The sequence below is a fragment of the Prionailurus bengalensis genome, chromosome B3 (assembly GCF_016509475.1).
Source record: "Prionailurus bengalensis isolate Pbe53 chromosome B3, Fcat_Pben_1.1_paternal_pri, whole genome shotgun sequence".
Classification (NCBI taxonomy): Eukaryota; Metazoa; Chordata; class Mammalia; order Carnivora; family Felidae; genus Prionailurus; species Prionailurus bengalensis.
Window position 1 is genome coordinate 3,541,845 of NC_057355.1, and position 19,114 is coordinate 3,560,958.

Genomic DNA, 19,114 nt, shown 5'->3' on the forward strand with positions numbered 1-19,114 from the left:
AGCAACACCGTCTCTGAAGCTGTCAGTTTCTAAAGAAACATACCCCTTCCCCACGAAGAGAGAGAAATAGGCATGTGTGATGTTCTGATGAAAATCCAACCATACGTGAGAAGTGGGAAGATAATCTGGTACAAGTGAGGAAAAGTCAATAAATTCCATGAAATGTCAGTGGAATACAAATGATGGTTTTATGGAATATAATCAGCTGGGTAAAACAGAGCTGAACTTTGTTTACACAACTTCTAATATAGTCCGAGAAGATTTCTCGCGACCCAAACTCGTTAATAAATGTAGAAGCAATGGCCCTTTCTTATTGTTGCCCATTATTATTGAAACAGAACAGAATTTTCTGGGAAAATCCATCTCTAAGGAATAACATCAATCCCAACCTGTTCTTTTTTTTTTTTTTTTTAACGTTTATTTTTGAGAGAGAGAGAGAGACAAAGAGAGACAGAGTGTGAGCAAGGGAGAGGCAGAAAAAAAGGAGACACAGAATCCGAAGCAGGCTCCAGACTCTGAGCTGTTGGCACAGAGCCCGACACGGGGCTCGAACTCATGAGCCAAGAGATCATGACCTGAGCTGAAGTCGGACGCTGAACCGACGGAACCACCCAGGCGCCCCCAACCTGTTCTTTTGAATCCCAGTTTGACTCATGTATGTTTTGATCTGACAGAGGAAGCATCTGTTAGATAAAATATAGTGATAATTTATCTGACACCAGTTGGAAAATGAGTTATTTTCCAGGTAATAGACGGTGGCTCTCCCAAATATCATTTTTAGTTTAGCTCTTTTTAAATGGAAAGGACAGGCAACAGCCTTTAGACAGGGATGACAATAATTTAACACCTTCTTGGTGCTCAGGATCATTTCTGGGAACACTCACTATTATAAAAGCAATGGGTAAGTTTGTTGTGTTGTTAAATGTTCCCAACTGCTAAGCTTCCGAGTCCCTGAGGTTGGTTGTTCCTTTGCTGTGAAACCGTGCTACAGTTTCTTTTACCCCAGTCTCCATGTCAGCTTCCGACGGCCTTTTTCCCCTTCCTTTGTCCTTGCCACACGGAGTGACCTGGGCCCCGCGCCACAGAAGATTCTCCAGCCCATCCTTCTCAAGAGATTTACCACTGCAGGCTCTGGATGTCATTTCAGATTCAACCCCCCAGGCTTTAGGCATAGAGTTCCCGCCTAGAAAAATCCGTCGTTTGGGCACATCGTGGGTGGCCAGGGCTCTTGGCCTCGTCAGCAAGCCCTCCTCCAGGCAGTCAGCACTCATAAGCAACCCGGCACCCTCTACAAAGTTCCACATCATTTTTAAACATTAGATTTTTAACTCTGGTTTTTAGACATCATACATCTCTTAAAGAAAAAGGCTAGGACCTGTAGGTCAGGTACCAACCACGCCACTAGGTGCCCCGCTCTGTGACAATTCTGTCCCTCAGAGATTAAAGCCAAACCATAGTCATGGGTGGTCTTTTTCAAATGGAGATCCACAGGGGTACAGTATTTATTCCCAGTGAATTTTTTTTTAATTTTTTTAATGCTTATTTATTTTTGAGAGAGAGAGGCAGAGCACAAGCGGGGGAGGGACAGAGAGAGTGGGAGACACAGAATCCGAAGCAGGCTCCAGGCTCTGAGCCGTCAGCACAGAGCCCCACGTGGGGCTTGAACTCAAACGGTGAGATCATGACCTGAGCTGAAGTTGGACGCTTAACCGACTCAGCCACCCAGGCGCCCCAATACCTTTTTTAGTCACAAAAATATTCCATTAAATGATTTGATCTGAGCAACTTTAAGGAGTAAAGCAAGTTATGATTTCAAACCAACTCTTGACCAGTGTTGTATTGATGGATGAATATTCATATTGACCTTACTAAAAGGTTTCACCCAAACGTTAGAAGGAGGGGCATGGGCGCATGTGGGTTTGTGCAGGTGAAAATGAACACCTGAGTACATGCATTGTCCAAGCACGAATCCTGTAGACTTACCTGTTCTGAAAAAGGAATTTAAAAAAAGGGCGGGGGGGGGGGGGAGGGCGGTTCCACAAGACAACAGAGTTTTCTCCATAAAAGAAAAATGGGAAGTTAAGCTCTGTCATCATCTCTTAGTGAAGTTCCTCAAAGAAAAACTAGAAGGGAAAACAGAAAAAGGTAGACACTATTAAATAAGTATTTAGTCCTGGAGGTCAACTCCCCCATCCTTCCTGTTTGTGAAAATTGCCCCCAGCCTGCACAGGGGTTAGTCACTCCTCCGGAGTGCTCCTTCATCACCACTTAGAAAGAGTATTTATCATGTGCTCCAGATCAAAGTATTATATCCTCACTTGCAGAAAACCTGAGAAATCCACTGAAAAGGAAATTTAAAACATTCATAATTCCACCATTCAAAGACAACCACTGTTAACATTTTGAGGTGTCTCTTGATGTTTTCTTTCTGTTCATGTTATGAATAAAATTGGAGACCTGTAAGATTTTATGACCTGATCTTTTAAGTTATGGATGTAATATTAACATTCCCCATGTTATTTCAAAAGTGTAAATATAATAAAAATTTGTAATATTCCATCTTAGAGATCCCATAATTTACTCAGCCATTTCTTTACAAAGATTTGGACTGTTTCTGAGTTTCACATGTTATAAATAACGATGATATTAATGTATTTTTGCATAAAACATTTTGTTTCACTTAGAACATTCCCCTGAGAAAAGTCCCAGGAAAGGCAATTTGCTGGATCCGAAAGTAAAGATAGTTTGGAGGGTCTTGATATGTTGCAAAGCTGCTTATCGAAAGCCCTGTATTTATTTCAGTAGCACGAGACACCTAATCTCTGCCCCTGCAAACTCCACCACGGGGTTTTCATACTTTTTCTTTTCTTTAATGTTACGGGTAAAAATGCTCTTTGGTCACTGCTTGAATTTACATCGTATCGCTTATAAGTTGGATCTCTCCTTGGGATTGCTAACCACTTGCTTTCCAAACAGAAGAATGGATTCTTTTCCTTTAAAATATTCATCTACTACCTTCCATTTTTCTTGCCTACCTGAAAAAAACTTTATTTTGTATAGTGAGCAGTTTCACATCACCTTCCATGACACGTCATTTTTCTTCAATTTTTCATCTGAATGTTTTTCGACAAATACCCATTTTAAGCCTTCTAAGTAGACCAATCCATCAGTACATTTCGTTTTCCCTTCATTGTGAGTTTCTTATTGTAATTTTTAGAAATTTGAGAAACATCTACTTTTATGGCCTTTTTATATTTTTATGGTTTAATTTTTATTTAACTCTTCAATCCATCTGGAATTTATTTTGGCATCTGGCAAAGGTTTAAATTAACTTTCTCTAAATAGTTAACCAATTGTTCCAATACCACTTGTTGAATATATTAAGTGCTCACATTTACTGAAAGTATTTGAGGTAAAATATTCACTTCTCCATCAGAGATTCTAGTGACATTATAACTTTTGAGATATTCTCATTTTTGTTATTTCCTACACAGTGTATCACTGTAGTTTTTATTTTCTCCTTGGTCGATAATTGCTTTAGGAGAATATCTTAAGATTTCTAAACGTTTATAGTTTGTATCTCAAAATATCTCCCCTAATGTCTATTCACATTAGGCTCAGAGAATGTGGCCTATGTCAATTTCCTTATCTGATTTTTTTTCTATTTCTGTGTTTCCTAAATCCTAAAATGCCACTTTTCATAGTTGTTTTTTTCTTTTTTCTTCAATTTTTGAAATCACAATGCAATACATCTCACGATCAACACAGTGAGTGAGTTCTGGGGATTCTTCTTCTCGCAAGCTCTTAGTAAATCAAAGATGTCTTAAGACTTTTACTTCATTTTTTTGTCTCTTCCGTCGCACCTCTTTCTTGAGTCCATCGGTTGGCTCTCCGTTATCTCTACAACATAGGTACAGTCTCCTTGTCATCAATTTTATCTCCCTGTCCTTTTCTTGTGTGACTGGACTACTGACACTTGTCTCCACAGCTTTGATGTCTTGCTGACCCCAGAACGCTCCGTTTCTCCTGCATCTTGATTTCACCCGAAATCATGCCTCTCCCTTTCCAGCCTTTGTCACCTCAGGCCACCCTGCCTCCTAGTCTAGTCTAAGCTAGTAAACTAGTCTAAGCTAGTTTCACAGGGGCAACCTCTTGTAAAAAGACAAGTCAGTGTCCCATGTTTCTTAGGTTTCTGGCTGTACACCTATTTGGCAGGAAGCCAACATCTAGGAGCGTTTAGAGAAGTGGAGGTCCCCTTCTCGCAAACTGCAGAACGTTTTGTAGGTTCGGGGATATTCCTTGCTTATATTTCTTCGAGAGGCTGATCTATCTGGATCTGGGTAATAACCGAGTGGCTGAATTAGGAGTTGGGAAGGGAGATCTCTCAAAGACCCCTGGGGCAAGGAACCTTATTCACCCAAATCCTTTACTAAGGAATGTGTGAGTCTGAATCACCAGTGTGCACATATAGATAAGAAAACATGGCCGTTAGGTCCAACACCACAAAATGCTCACGAATGGTAAGGCCTGCCAGGTGTTTAATGATATTGCTGATCAGATGAACTCTGGTTGTTTAAAGTAAGATTTCCTATGGCATGTGGCAACAGTTGGCCCTAGCAGGTGTAGAGCCTAGCCACAAGATCACGCATGGCAGGCAAAACTGAACTTCAAGGCAACCTCCCACAGCGATGCTAAATAGCTCCAATCCCGGGTCCAGTCCACTTTGCTAAATTAAAGAATAAATATGCTGCATCTAAATAAATTACAACATTATGGGGAGCCTGGGTGGCTCAGTTGGTTAAACGTCCAACTTCAGCTCAGGTCACAATCCCATAATTTGTGGGTTCAAGCCCCGTGTCAGGCTCTATGCTGACAGCTCGGAGCCTGGAGCCTGCTTCGGATTCTGTGTCTCCCTCTTTCTATGCGCCTCCCCAGCTTGCACTCTGTCTCTGTCTCTGTCTCTCTCTCTCAAAAATAAAAACATTTAAAAAATTTTTTTTACTTAAATAAATAAAATTTTAAAATAAAAATATAAAAATCACTAACTAAGCTGTACAGAAATATTTTTCTATACTCATCTGAACCTGGGAAAGAACAAATGTTTTTTGCATTTATTTTGCAGGCTCTTATTCTAATATTCTACGATAAAATCTGGCAAGTTTAATGATGTCTTTTTTTTTTTACTTAAAAACTATGAGTAGAATATTGTAAGACTCAACACTGAGGAAAAAATATGCTTTTAAAACATTTTAGCTAAAGATTTACACTAAGTTCATGGTATTATAAATCCATGCCTTAAAATGGGCTGAATTCGGGACACTCGCTTGATGTTATAAGAGCACTATCCTGTAATGGGGCAGGAAATGAAGCTGCTTCAAGTCAGAACACAAAATAGACTCAACTTGTAAAATATGCTAATGGTAACACAGTCTCACTGCCAATAGCAGGGCACATTTTCTGTCATTAAAATATTTTAGTGCTTAACATAGCTATTCAGAGTGTAAGGCTCACTGACACATTCTAACCTTTGTAAATGCTGACAATCCAATAGCTTTTGTCACCAACCCCTAAATCAATGCTTCTCAAACATGTGCTCGTGTCAGAATGTGTGAACCATCATGGGATGCTTTTACCAGGCCCAATGGAATACGAATAAAATTAAACTTTACTTTACGATACTTGCAATGTTGGACAAAACAGAGAACTATTTTCTCTCATATTTCAGTGTGGCAGAGGTCAGGGGCCACACATTTAAGAAACGCCTATAGAAGAGGCAACTAATTATAAAATGTTTTGCTGCTAAATTGATTGATTTTCTTGAGAATCTGATATAGTTTAAATTGCATTGTTTAATTTTAGGTATGTGATCTAGGGCAGTGAGAAGTAAAGATGTTTTCCCTTGAGCAAGACCTGGGTTTGGTGAGGTCATTGCCTCCTCCAGACCTGCAGGCTCCTTACTAATAATGCAATGACACCACCTCATAGGAACGTTGGGTTTCATAAATAAACATAGGGTTTATTTTCTTGTTGTTTGTTCTGTAATTGCTAATTTTTTTTTTACTTTTTACTCTGGACATTTTCAAGTGTAAAGATAGAATGGTATAAGGAACCCCAAGGGCCACTCCCTCAGCACCCCATCAACAACCCAAAGCCAATCCTGACTCACCCACTACCCACCTTCCCCCATTATTTTGTAGCAAATACAAAACATCGTGTCATTGCATCAGCAAATATTTTCATAGGCATCTATAAAAGATTCTCTTCTTTAACACGATCATGATACTGTTTTCGCAACTTAAAAATTAGCAATTGACAATAAAATATTAATTTTCCAATCTTCTTATATCATCAATGGTATTGTAACTCCTGTTAGTTAGTTAGTTAGTTAGTTAGTTAGTTAGTTAGTTAGTTAAAGTCAGGATCCAACTAGGGTCCATATATTGCAAATGCTTGATGTATCTTTTAAGTTTCATTTGATCATTTCAGTTCCCCATCTACTCTTTTCTTTTTTTGTTGTGTTATTTTTTTCCTTTAAAATATATTTGTTGAAGAAACTGGGCTGTTTGTGCTGTAAGGTTTCCCACTGTCTGGATATTGGTGGTTGCAGAACCATGGCTTGGTTTAACACATTTCTCTGAACGCTGGATTCCTTGTAACTGGATGTTAGATCTGGAGCCATGATTTTCACATGCGGCGGGGGTGGGGGGGGTAGGAACCACTGACGGCAAGAGTACTTCATAGATGGTATTGTGTTTTTCATCAAGAGACACACAATGTTTAGGTGTCTCTTTTTGTGATCTCATTAGCAGGTATTGATATACTGCGCTTAGAACCATCAGTGCCTTGGCGGTTGCAAAATGATCATCTCATTCTATCATCCCTTCTTTAATAGATGGAATACTTCTGTAAAGATATATTTTCCTCGTTTACCACTGGTCACTCAGTGGTACGACTGCACCCACCAACACTGATTAATGCATTTCGCTATCGTTATTAATTTAGGGAATTAAACACAGTTCATATATTTAAATCCTTTGTCGTTTTCATTCTTTTTTTTTAATGTTTATTTATTTTTGACAGAGACAGAGACAGAATGCGAGTGGGTTAGGGGCAGAGAGAGAGGGAGACACAGAATCGGAAGCAGGCTCCAGGCTCTGAGCTGTCAGCACAGAGCCCGACGCGGGGCTCGAACTCACGACCTGTGAGATCATGACCTGAGCCGAAGTCGGACGCTCAACTGACTGAGCCACCCAGGCGCCGCCATGTCGTTTTTATTCTTATTGATGCCCAGACTGTCCCATTTTATGCTCGTAAGAGCCTATGCTAAGTTGGCTCCTGAGTCCTTGTGATGAAGTTCTAGGAATCCTGATTACCAGAGTTAATTACATAATGTTTCCAGTCTCATTTTGCAGATTTCCATCCCCGAGCCATTGTCCCATGAGTCCCAGGTCCTGCTAAGTGGGAAATGATATTTAGAGACCATAATCTGGGCACTAAGGGTGCCATTGCAGGTAAGCTGGTCATTTGGTCATTGTTTCTAAGACTTTTCAGTGAATGGCGCTAGAAAACACATCCTATTTTGTTACTTTTGTGTAAGATCAAATTCCTCAGGGGTTCTTACAGATACTTACAGTTCAACTTTAGGACTACCAGGTTTTCATTTCTCTTTTACACCCATCTCTCATTTCTCCCACACCAAGAAGCTGGGCTCTCAAGAATACCAGAAATATATTGGATGATCACTTTTGCATTGTTCATTTGCTTTATCCCACAATACCCACACAGCGGTCTCGGGTAGCATTTCAAATGCTGCCACCCACAATAAGATTACCGTCGAAAGTTTTATCGCTTTTAGTTCTCTTTGTCCTTGGATATACTCACATAGAGTCAAACTTATATGTGTTAAGGTCTTGGAACAATTCTTCTCTCTGTGCGGTTAATGCCACCAACTGAAAGCACAGATTTTTCTTTAGCTTTGTTTCTTTATTTTCGATTTGTAGAGATTATACTTTTTAAATCTAACGTCATTTTACAATTTTGTAAAAAGTTCTGCAGATTCCAGAGTAAAGTGTCTAAGACAGATGAATAGGAAGAAGTTTAGCTCCCATCCTTCTCCTCTATGCCTTATTCTCTCTCTTCCCATATATTAGCTCTTGGGCTTGTTTTGTTTTGTTTTCAACTCTCCACAAATTTCATCTCACCTTACAGGGGCCATGCTAATACTCTCTGTGTTGGTAATTTAGTAGATGTGCTCCTGGAGCAAACACAGACGACTGTTTTGGAAAGTAGCTGTAACTATAACGCACACGCAGTATGCCTGTACATGGAGGTCACTTACTGAAGGGCAACTAGAATCTTATCTGTATCTTATAATCTTCTCCAAAAAAGAAAAAGCCCCCACTTCTCTAGTCTTCAACTGGAATTGCATGAGGTACCCTGGAGACAATCCTTTCTCACATTATTATTCATCCCACACCCAGCACAGCGTCTGGCACGCTGTAGAGAGTCCCCCGATATTTGCTGAGGGAACGTCTGAACGAGTCCCTGAATGAATAACTCTCCTTAGACTTCCTGCAGCTGCCAGCACGGACGCCAAACACAAAGGCCACAGTGCAAAGCATCATTTATCTTTTCGTGGGCACAGTGTGTTTGGTATTAGGTTTTTAAATGGAGCATGGTTGCATTTAATGCATACATTTAACACATCACTGCTCTATTCGATACGTGTATATTTTAATGTAGCGTAAACCTAATATACAGCAAAAATTTTGAGTCCAAAACCTTGCCTTGTCCTGATCAGAAAGGAAACTCTGCTCAACCATTTTGAACTTGGCGGAATTAAAAGCTTGTCAGCATTAAATGCCAGAGGGAAGGGATCAAGAGAAGGCATCATCTAAGTGGACTAGGAGTACTGTCCTTGGTGACCTGCCATGTGGAAAGAGCAGAGAATTAGAGGCCGAACAGCCAGTGTCCAAAAAGAGAATGATGTGACTCTCCAACCAAGCCTCTGGACTAACAGTGTTTGGAAGAAAGAAATTATTTCCTCAGTTTCAGGTAGAACAGGATTGAACACACAGGATTGAACACACATACACACAAGAAAGAAATCCGGATAGACTCTGTTATGACAAAGGATAATGAACATTTTTGAAGAATTTCTCTTATTCCTTACAGAAAACTCAGAAACAAAGGTATAATCAGAATTGTGTCAAGTCTCGTCACCCCTGGAAATAGACCTTCTATTCACTCTGTGTCCACGGAAGACACAGAGAAGTCACACAGGCCTGCTCCAGAATTGCTCTCAATCCAGAAGAAGAAAGAAGATGTCCATGTAAATAATTACAAACCCAAATGAAGCCTTGGGGTCCCAAGCAAGAATGAGCTGCTGTTCACCAAAAAGCAGGAAAAAAAAAACACTATACGCTGACGACCTCCCTGGAGACGGATGGAGGAGACAGTACCTATGGTGGGCATTGCAGGAGTCACAGATGTTCACCGATGAGCTTGGCATGCCAAGGGCCCGGCGTAGGCAAAGGTTCAAGAAGGCAGGTCCGGTTTGGTTACAGCACTGGGCACATGAGAGAAATGGGGGAGGAGCGCCTGGGTGGCTCAGTCAGTTAAGCATCTGACTCTTGATTTCCACTCAGGTCACGATCTCACGTGGGATCGAGCCCTGCATCAGGCTCTGTGCTGACCGCATGGAGCCTGCTTGAGATTCTCTTTCTCTCTCTCTCTCTCTCTTGAAATAAATAAAGTTGAAAAAAAAAAAAGAAATGAGGGACAAGAGAAGCCAGGTAGCCCAGGCCAAGCTACGTAAGGACGTCAATGTTGTTCAGGGGTTGAACTCTCAGAGGAGGGCACAAATGGGGCCCACTTAAGGTTTCTGACAAGGGATAGAACCTTCAACAAATAAATGTCCGCTATGCATTTACTCTGTGCCAGGCTGTGAGTCAGATCTGAGAGTATAATGGCGAAAAGACGCAGAAGCCCCTGCCCCTAAGGGGCTCAGAGCCTAGAGGGAGAGTCAAGGGAGGAAATTATCGCCGTGCTGGGGGCTGAGGATGAGTAATCGATGGGAGAACCTCCAAGGGGATGAGGGAAGACTGATGGAGAAAGTACTTCATTAGCTAGACCCAGCCCTGGGAAGGGAGGCGTACGTTATGTGATGTTCGTTAATTTCTACACAACTCGAATGTATTCATGTAAGCAGCCACACGTTATTAACTTTCAGAAGTGGAAACCTGTCCAAAACAATTGCGCGTGTGCAGAATGACGAAGAGACTGGAATCACTTCTGGGAAGAGGCAATATTAAAGGCCATCAGTCACTGTCCAGGACTATCATTGCTGACCCCGGGGACGTGGGGCTCAGCAGAAAGTGCTCCAAACCTCAGATCCTGGACTGGGTTTCTTGGAACCGTTTGTGATGCAGCATCCCCACGGGGTTTGCTGTTTGGATAAACGAGCCACCCAGACGAGCACTAGAAGTTCAAACTGCCCAAGTGCCCTCTCGGACCACAGCCGCCTTCTCCTCTCCTCAGCCCCCGCCCCCCTACCACCCCCGCCACCACCCAGGAAGGTCACAGTCCGCTCAGGAGGCAGGAAATGCTGTAAGAAAATAATTCCTAAGATGCTAAAGGAAGGAAGCCAGCAAGCAAGCACACCAAGTCTCACCTGGGTGGGAAGGGAAGGCAAGGACAGCATCAGGGGCTCCCCCGACGACATAATGACTGAACTAGAACATAAACAAGGGCTCGCATGAATGACAGGGGAGAGACACGGGGCGTAAGAGGCAGAGGGCGATGGTCCAAGAACTGGGACACTTTGCGCAATGTCTGCCATTGGAGAAGAGCCACGAGAAAGGACACGGGGAAGCTTCGTAGGTAAAACCAGGCCCGGAAATTCACTGGGAGGCAGTGCCCAGAGGACATCCACGTGGGGCATCCCTAACAGCCACATGCTTGTCCCCCACTTGCCCTTGGAATGTCCTACCAAGTACAGCAGCCAGCAGCACCCGCCCCGGGACCACAGATCCCACTTGGTAACCGCAGCCCAAGAGGGGACAGTCAAGTCCAGGCTGTGAAGGTGGAGGACCACGCGTCCAGTCTGCCTGGGCCATCTAGGTCCCAAGAAAACCGGGACAGTTGGCCGCCCTACAGAAACTTACATAACTCATACGAAGAGCGTTATAAACAGTAATTCAATACACAGAGCAACACAACAGACACTTTCAAGAAACTTCTCTACCTGGCCCCAGGCATCCGCCTGGCACAGCCATTTTCCCACCACCCAAAAAAGCCCTCAAGAATTCCTCGACTCGCCCCCAATCCAGATCCAAGAAAATACGGTGTGTCCACAGAATGACCCGAGCCTCGCAGAGCCTTAGTCCGTCAGGAGCCTCTTTGCAAGCCATGCCTGCACTTCTGCGATGTAGGCCAGAATTGGCCCAACAAAAGGAAACATTTCCAAACTCCAAATAAGCCAATCCAAACATAATGCTTAAAATCCCTCATGATAGGGAATAAATTCCATTATTGCCTCCACATCCAGCCCTATGTCTTTTCTTGCCGGACATGGCTCGCTCACTCTCGCTCTCTCTCTCTCTCTCTCTCTCTCTCTCCCCCCCCCTGGCCTGCACATAAACTCACCTCTTTTTTGTGGCTCTCTCGATCTCTGGTTTTTCTCCTTGACCAAAGAAAGAAACGAGAAGGCTCCCTCTAGCCCCCACTTCATCCTCACAGGAAGGCTACCGGTACAGCTCCTTGTCCCAAGTCCCGCATTTTTCCAAGATGGCAGACACGAACGAGACCTCTGCCTTTGCCACAGCAGAATACCAGCCCTGGCATCCCCTGCAGAGGAACTCGTGTTCGGCGGCAGAGATGAGAGGTTGAGAGGTGAGCGCACTTACTTTCTTCCAAGCGGAGAGGGTGACGCAGTGGAGTTGCCTGAAGTGACCCAGTCTCACGGTGCTTGAAGACAGAGCATCTCTGAGCAGGGACCAGCCTGCTCTCAGGGAGAAGGGATGTCTGAGCACAGACAGCAAGGGCATTGTCAGGACAAGACCCGTCTCTCAGCACTCGTGACTTGTAGGGGAAGCTGCATTTGGGGCTGTCTTGACCTCTACGGCACCCATACCCACCATGTAACCTACCTGGTGAAAGGGACAAAAAATAATAATAATACACAGTACCCACCCCCTCTCCAAATGAGTCTAGGAAGACAGCGTTAGAAGAGGAAAGTGTCTGCACAGTTCAAAAGCCAGAGCCCGAGTCTCCAATAACAGACCCCATTCTTTCATGCTTGAGAAACAGCTGATTTGCAAAAAGCTCAATGATAATGAAATTCAGTGTTCACGTGTGCCAGAGCCGGTCAGAACGGCATGTCCCGCCGCATGCACAACATTCATGTATTTGCGCTGTGCCTCGACTGGGAACAGAGTACAAGTTATTCCAATTAACACATTCTTGTCTTCTCCTCACAGACCATGAGCTCGCTTTCTCATTAGATCGCTAAATCTTTGGAATATTTAAGGAGCATAACTGCATTTGACCAAGATTACTCACTAACAAAGGAATGAGCTATTCAAGCTCAAATGGCGTGCTGCTTAAAAACATTATCCACACAGGCCAGAAACAACACGGAAACTCTCCTATCTGGAGAATACGCGAGCGTTCATTTTGACCGGGGAAGGAGCTGACAATACCCTATACGTGCGAGGGCTGTGTCTATCTTCCTCCACCAGAAATTTCAGAAGTTGGTATACACTTCCCAAGTTACAAACGATTACATAAATAACTTGGAAATGTCAAGTGATATTTCTTGAGGCCTGCCAACAGCTGAACCACCAGGAAGCTCATCGCCAAGATATTCATGAAAAGTTCAGAAGAAGTTCCTTCGAGAAAGGCGTACTCACAGCAAACAGATTTCTTCTCCTTAGGAAAAAAAAATGCATAAGTCAATAGTTACATTAAGGAGAAGGAAAATTAGGTTTGTCGTAAGGGTTTAAGAAAAAAGACTTTTAAAAGAAGTTTGGAAATGAAACTCTACAAAGACTTCGTTATTAATATATTATTATTACTACTAGTATTAAAAATTCATTCAAACATTTCTCTCATACTTTTCCTTCCCACAGATTAGATGTAAAAATGTCTTAACTGAGCTTAAGGGCAAAGAACAGGCACTTGGCTTTGCTACCGCCTTGGCTGTGTGATCTTGGGTAAGACCCTGTTCCTCTCTGGGGCTGGGGCTCCTCACCTGAAAAAACAGAATCCCTACATGTCCTTCCCACTCTGACTTGCTATAATTCCAAATGCCTGTCAGGGCCACAGACCCAGCCCTCCGCCTCCCCGGCAATGGAAACAGTAGAGAAAACACAAGTTGGAGAGGCATTTTGAACTGAGAAATCATACCAACAGGCGGTCAATGGCGTCCAAGAAAGGAAAGAGTCAACTGTGACCCCATCCATAGCATCATAACGCCTTAGGATTTTACAAGTACACAATTTTACAGACACGGAATGAGTCACGTGAGAGCCTGGGTTTGATTTCGGGAGCGTAACTCAAATTCTTAAAAAGGACACCCGTCGAAGGCAAGGCTGGGGCAGGGCAAGGGAGGTGTGCGAAGTCAGATTGTAAGAGCTAAAGGGCATAGGGAAAAGTAGCAAGAGACAGTAAGAATTTGAAAATCAACTGGTCACTGAGCGAAGTGATAGATCAGAGTGTAGGAAACAGAATTTTTAACTTAAAAAAAAAATCTTGAATCCACTAAAACATGGGCAGTGAAGAGACAAAACACACGCCAAATTAGGGGCTCCTTACCTAACTGAAGGTAGTAACTGAACCTAATTGAGAAGGTCACAGAGGAGAAGGCATGATGGGTACAAACAGGTGCACAAGGACCTCTGCAACACGAAATCAAGGTGTGTTCTGCATGGCTACCCGCTTACATCGGAATTCACCCTAGGTTAATTTGGGGGAAGTCAGAACCCACCACTAACTCAATACCCAGCCTTGTCCCGCCTGCCTGGAGTCCAAGTTACTAAAGCTTTGTTCTGCCTCTGCCTCTGTGTGTCTCGTCCTCGAAAGGTGACAAGGCACACGTTACACCAGCACGTATGCAGGCGAAGACCATGCACGCGCCATGGGAAAACGAACATGGGCGCTGATTCCTAAGTGTGTGTAACCTCCTTTTATCCCACGACGGTTGCCAGTAAGAGGAAGTGTATTCCAGCAAACCCACAAGGTCTGGGAAGACACACCTTCCGTATTTCCCTACACCTAACAAACGCTAAACGCACACACACACAACAACGAAAACAACAACGAAAACCCACAAAAATAAAAGACTACTTTGTGCAAGACCAAGAGTTTCGCTAACTTTTTCTTGTCAATGTAGAGTCTCCATTTTTTTTTTTTGACGTCCACTTATTTTGAGAGAGACAAAGTGCAAGTCGGGGAGGAGCAGAGAGAGAGAGACGGAGACAGAGAGTCCGAAGCAGGCTCCAGGCTCTGAGCTGTCAGCACAGAGCCTGACGCAGGACTCGAACCCACGAACTGTGAGATCATGACCCGAGCCGAAGGCGGACGCTTAGAGGACTGAGCATTCCAGGTGCCCCAAGTTTCGCTAACTTTAAAAAAAAAAAAAAAAGAAATGACTTCCCACCAAGAAAGACTAGCCTGGAACAGACTTTTAAATCTGTCCCCATAATAAACTTTGGAGGCCCCAAGTTTAAAGTTTCAGTGCATTACAGGTGAGGATGGTGAGGGCTGCCTTCCTCCTTCCCAGAAGGAGACACGGGCAACGTGACTGACCGCCACAACAGCCACAGAGAAAGAACAAACTGCACAATTCAAGACTCCTCTTCCTAGAACCGACCGGCCTTCAGCCGTTTGCCTGTGAACAGGTCCTCCCTGGGATAAACTCCAAAACCACCATGAGCAATGACAAAAGAATTTACCCCAGAGGCTGGCGGGCTAACAAGTTTCTGGACCACAAGCCCTTCACCGAACACGGGTTAACCACCTTGTATGACTGATGCAACCAAATGTCAGAATGCTTCCATTGCAAGGATATGCTCACCAAATGGGAAGTCAGCGCCATTTTAACATCAGCTATCGTGTTCCGCCCGGACTTTGAAGGAAAAATGCCATTCCTAGTGTGATAATAATCATGTGTATAAATGCCATCGGCATAGCTAATTCTTAAGTCCTGAAGGTGCTAAGTTAAGAATGAGCTGAGGAAGCAACTCAGGGATATTAAGTCATTCCCTTGGGTCTAGTACGGTCTGCTAAGGTTTAACAGCAGAAGCGGGATTACGAGGAAAGGAGATCATTTTCTGGGTGATTCTCTTGAAAGGAGCAGGCAGCTATATCTCAGAGAGGCAGCCTGAAATCGGAGCGCAGTAGTGTTAGTTTTTTCAAACACCTGTCTGGGTGTCCTTGAGTTGGTCACTTATACATCCAGAGTCTCTGTTTCCTTGACTCGTAAAACGAGGCATTGAGCCAAGGTCCGCGGCAGCTGTAAAATTCTATGATTCTCTAAGTAACAGTTTACTGTGCTGCTGGCAGGTCCACCTTGAGAATCGGAATGATCCAATTAGCACTCTGCAGTGTGGACTATTCTAGCTGTAGTTTAAAAAAACAAAACAAACGGACAAAAAACCCACCAATTTCAAGGTGGAAGGGCATGCGGATCACGCAACACAGTCACCTTGTTTTTCAAAACAAATGGAGAATCTGACGCTGAAATCTGACGGCAAAGATGCTGAAAACCGTCGTTAACTTACGAGCTGATTCGTAGCAGAAGCAAGACGAGGGCTGCCTGACTACCAGCCGGTCTGCCCCGAACCACACGGTTACCCAGTTGGCTTCGGCCCTGCTTTCCTGCACCAGAAGCCGCCTCGGCCCCTGCATGATCCACAGTGCGCCTTTTATGTGACTCATTAAACGCAGCCTACATCACAGCTGTGCTTTACTGGCCTCAGGGTTATGAGTTTTCCAGACACCTCCTCTAGGAGCCATTGGAAGGGTGACCTTAAAGGTCTTCGTGCAAAGTAGGCCGGGATGAAATACTCGAAAAAGCCCTACGAGGACGGTTGAAGACGGCAAATAGCGATCTACCACCTGCCCACTTCCCATTTTATCAAACGAGCGCTCTGTGGGTAGGACAATCCTCGGGAACCCAGTCCCGATGCTATCACTTCCAGAGGCAGGCTGCAGCCTCAAGGACAGAAGCTCTCTGTGTCACTCTGGCTTCAGGCCGCTGCCCCAGCAGAAAGGGGCGTCTGCACAAATCTGCAAGTGTGACAGCACAGACACCAGCCTGGACGGCCACTCGCACCCACCCGCACCTGTTCCTAGCCAGGCGACGCCAGCAGGTGATGGGGGGCGGGGGGCGGAAGGCAGGTGACAGGTACACCAGACAACTGCCCCCCACCACCCTCCGGATGTGGGCTCGGTGAGGGAGGGACAGCCCTGAAAACCTTTTAGGGACAGCTGGGGAATTTCTCAGCCAGGAACAATGCCTCATGCCACCGAAGTCACCGTGGTGTCCCAGTACGGGACAACTTGTTCCAAAGAATACAACTTACAGGGACGTCAAAGCCTAAATTATGTCGGGCCCGCCAACTTGTCAAATCTCTCCGACATGATGCCGTATGAGGGAGGCCAGACACGTACGGGTACGTGCTATACGACTCCATCCATGTAAAATTACAAATAAAAAGCAAAAGTATAATCGTGACAGAAGGCAGAACGGCGTTATTTCTTCAGCGGGAGGAAACTAGGGTGTTGCAAACGCTCCATTTCTTGATCTGGGTGCGACGACACAGGTATAAAGACATTTAAAAATTCGTCAAGTTCTCCCCTTCAGATACGCGTGCACTTGCCTATATCGTGCCGTGCCTTAATAAGTTAATTTAAGTATGGCTCAAGGTCCCCCGATGTCAATGGAGAATATGCCTCTTCCTCCTCTGCAGCATAAGCATATCTGAGATTCTCCGAATGGGGCCTCTGCGAAGCGTATCAGTAATAACAGTATGTACATTCAGTGCTTACATGCAGCAGGCCCTGTGCAGAGACACCTGTATGAATTACCTCCATTCAGCCTTAATGCATTTCCACAGGGTAGAGACCATCCACGTCTGCATTTCACACAGGAAGTGTGACGTGCGAAGTGAAGTAACGGGTCCAGAGTCACAAGGGAAGTCAAGCGGTCACGTGTCACAACAGGGATTCAAAACCAAAGCAATGCTCTTAATTGGCGTTCATGTTTCACTGCACGGTGCAGACCCAGGGGAGTTCTCTCACTGGGCGTGGTTGGACTCATTCTCTCGTCCCTCTGCCCGAGAGGCTCCCCCTAGTACGATGCGGCCAGCACGCTCAGCGTTAAGAGGAAAGGGAACCAAGGCATGGGGTGATGGATCGTCTCTAGCTGAGAACATTCTGGAAGTTCATTCAGGAAATACACCGAGTTTGGTGCAAAGGCCTGTGCAGCCTGTTTGCTTGGTCTTTGTTAGCAGAAAGCAGGCGCTGTTATCGACTGGTTCTAGTGTGACCTTATTCCTTTCCCTTAAGGGAAACACACGGTGGGGAGAATACAGAATGTTTTCATATGCTATTCGTTGGGGCTTTTTGGAACACCATGTCTTGGGACAACATTTCTACAGTACGCCACACACTTTTAAGATCTTCTTTAGGCCTGGGGTGCCTGGTGGCTCAGTGAGTTGAGCGTCCGACTTCAGCTCAGGTCACGATCTCGCGAGATCTCGCGTGATCTCGCGTGAGTTCGAGCCCCGCATCGGGCTCTGTGCTGACAGCTCGGAGCCTGGAGCCTGCTTCCGATTCTGTGTCTCCCTCTCTCTCTGCCCCTCCCCTGCTCACACTCTGTCTCTGTCTCTCTCAAAAATAAACATTAAAAAAATTTTTTTAGAGTCTTCTTTAGGCCTTTTGAAAAGGCTGAGGGAACTTACTTTCCTCCAGCTTGTACACTGTTATTATATTAAGGATAATGTCTGTAGAACCTGGAGCGGGCATTAACCACTCTTTAATTAAAAAGTACATAGCTCATGGTTTTCCAGATGCCCTCTTTTATCACGTAATGCCTTCTCAATTAGTTCCCTGAAGTTTTCCTAAGAAAACCTGTTGGATCATTGATTTCTCGATTACAAGGAGCCATAAATTACAGGCCCTGTAAAAATCCACTGGGGAGAAGGGCAGAAAGCAACTTAATGAGCACGTAGCAACCAGGCCCCAAAGCCCATCCAAAGTGTTAACTGGGCCCCATTATGTGAACACGGGATCATCCCTTGTCCAGCCCTGCTGCCCACAGTAACTATTCACACACTCATCTCTCGAGACACTTGAAAATCCTGATTGTATGTCGAAATTTTTTATTAAAAATTGGTCTCGGTGCAGCCAGGTGGCTCAGTCGGTTAAACACCCAACTCTTGGTTTCAGGTCAGGTCATGATCTCACGGTGTGAGGGTTTGAGGCCCCACATCATGCTCTGCACTGACAGTGCGAAGCCTGCTTGGGATTCTCTCTCTCCCTCTCTCTCTCTGTCCCTCCCCTGCTCTCTCTCTCTCTCTCAAAACAAACAGACTTAAAAAAACAATTAGTCTTTATCTCACTCCTGCCCCTGAGCCCCCAGGTAGCTCCCTGCCCACAGGTGGGTCCCCGTGCGGCTCACCCCAACCCCAGCCCCACGGCCAAATGTCCCGAGCACAGGCCACACTCAACAGCAGCTTAGAGGATCGGAACGGCCTGCCCACAGCCGGACCGCTCCCTGCTGTCACGTCTCACATCTGCCCACGCTGCCAGAGCCTCTGCTCCTGAGGAGCACCTTCCACCTGCGAACCAGCTGCTGCACTCAAGCCCGAACTTGCCAGCTTTGACCACACAGAGGAGGACACCTCGGTCATAGGCCCGTCTTCTTCCACCCCATCGTGTGCCCTGAGAACACAGTGTAGCCCCATTCCGCATCTGCACCCGGCCCTGTGGGTACCAAGATCCGCCAAATCCTCCAAAACCCTCCCGACCGCCCGGTGAATTCAGGCCCTACCGGCTAGAACCCTCTGCATCTGGCAGAGTTGACCCACGCTGCTGCAGACAAGGTGTG

The 19,114-nt window shown here is 44.9% G+C and overlaps 1 protein-coding gene across 1 annotated transcript in view; it reads right to left on the minus strand.

Moving 5' to 3' along the window:
• ADAMTSL3 (ADAMTS like 3) overlaps nucleotides 1-19,114 on the minus strand; it is a 348,695-nt gene that overhangs the window by 280,993 nt on the left and 48,588 nt on the right. The gene's annotated exons all lie outside the window — the stretch shown is intronic.